Below are 1,710 nucleotides of genomic sequence, written 5' to 3'. Positions count from 1 at the left end.
TGTAAAAATTAAACATTTTTGGCATATAGCTTAATTTTTTGTTCTTTTCGCTATTTGACAGCAAACCTTTTTGGGTAGGTGATTCAATTCCAAACAAATTAAAAAACAATCACGGAAATCGGACTACTATTAGAAAATATACAACATGAACAACATATTTTGAAAATCTTGAATTTTGGCAGGTTTTCCTAGAAATTTGTTCACTTTTTTTTACAACATGAATGCTGTACGTGTCCGACCATTCTAGAGGCTCAATTGAGAGAACCACAACACCTCTATTTGTAAGACAATTTTAAATATTCAGCACTGTAGTATATGAATATCTTCGAAACATCTTTTAGAGTAACCCCCTATACAAGGGATATAGGAGACAAAAATTAATCGAAAATTAATTTTTATAAAAATTAAATAATTACTCATTTAATGCATTCAAGGATATATTTTTCTTATTCTATATAAATAAAAAAAATAATATGTTGATAAGGACCTAGAATTCTATACTAGACATATGCAGAAAATAATATGAAAAAATTGCCTTTCAGAGTGAACATGTCCTAGTTTTTTGGGAATAGAATCACCAAAGGTAAATTGGTTAAATAGGGTCAGTGACTCCTTCACCATGTCCTTTGTATGTCAGTGTTTTTTTACTATCACATGATACTGGTAATATATTTATCTTGCCTTTCAGTTTGTTTGATACTGGAGAGCAGGCTGCTCTATGGGAATTGTTGCATGACCAAGCAATTAAACTAACCAACAGATCAAAATTTCATTACCCGGTGAATAAAATATTGAGGTGTCTCTTTTTATTCTATATGGGCAAAGTTCTTTTTAATGACTTTGTTTGGTAATAACTGAAAGTTACAAGCCCACATTCCAGGTTGAAAGAAAAATAGAATCCAGGATTTTATCAAGGATAATTATGCATCGCATATTCTCAGGTAGGAAAATTGAGGTTACGATTTTTTGTTACATATGCCCATTATAATTATCAAAAACATGATATATTGAAGAGCACTGTAATGAACCAAAAAATGAACAAAACAGTAATCATCACAACGGACCCCTCTTATCCTATAAAAAACTAACGTATATTTCTGTATTTTATCAACACTTTTTTTCGAGAATCTACATTCTGCAATATACATCAAGGGCATAGAGTTCCTCTTTATAACCATTAGATACAGATAGAGCCTTGGGATTTGTAGTAAAATGAAAAAGGTTACCAATAAAGCTTATAAATCATAATAAAAAAATAGTTCTGTTATGTTTCATATCGCATATGTTGGTTTTATTTATGTTGCCAAATCATAATAATAATATATACATAAATATTTAATTTTACATGACAAAACATTTCCTTATGACAAATTGATCATTGTTGGTCCTTAACATAATAACATATATCACAAATTTACAAAGAAAACCCAGAAAAGTTCTGAAATAATTTCAGAAATATAAAAAGAACCATAAATCACCACACATTTTGCTGAGTAACATTAAATATTAAATATATGTATATATAGTTGACCGTAAAAATTGATATATAGGAAGATGGTCAGGGTTGCGGTCAATAGTGAAACAAAAATAGTTTACAACTATTTATTTTCCAACGTTTCGCCCCACTTTGCAGGGCTTCATCAGGGCTAAAAAGATACAAAATGAAACAATGATAAGATAAAATGATAGAAATAAAAATAAAAAGATACA

The 1,710-nt window shown here is 29.2% G+C and overlaps 1 protein-coding gene across 7 annotated transcripts in view; it reads right to left on the bottom strand.

Annotated features, from left to right (window-relative positions):
• LOC106690625 (zinc finger autosomal protein-like) overlaps positions 1 to 1,710 on the bottom strand; it is a 19,353-nt gene that overhangs the window by 14,015 nt on the left and 3,628 nt on the right. The window lies entirely within an intron of this gene.

The sequence above is a fragment of the Halyomorpha halys genome, unplaced genomic scaffold (assembly GCF_000696795.3).
Source record: "Halyomorpha halys isolate HHAL.00 unplaced genomic scaffold, Hhal_1.1 Scaffold1781.1, whole genome shotgun sequence".
NCBI lineage: Eukaryota > Metazoa > Arthropoda > Insecta > Hemiptera > Pentatomidae > Halyomorpha > Halyomorpha halys.
Note: the sequence above shows the minus strand (reverse complement) of the source record. Positions and strands in the feature narration are given on the sequence as shown.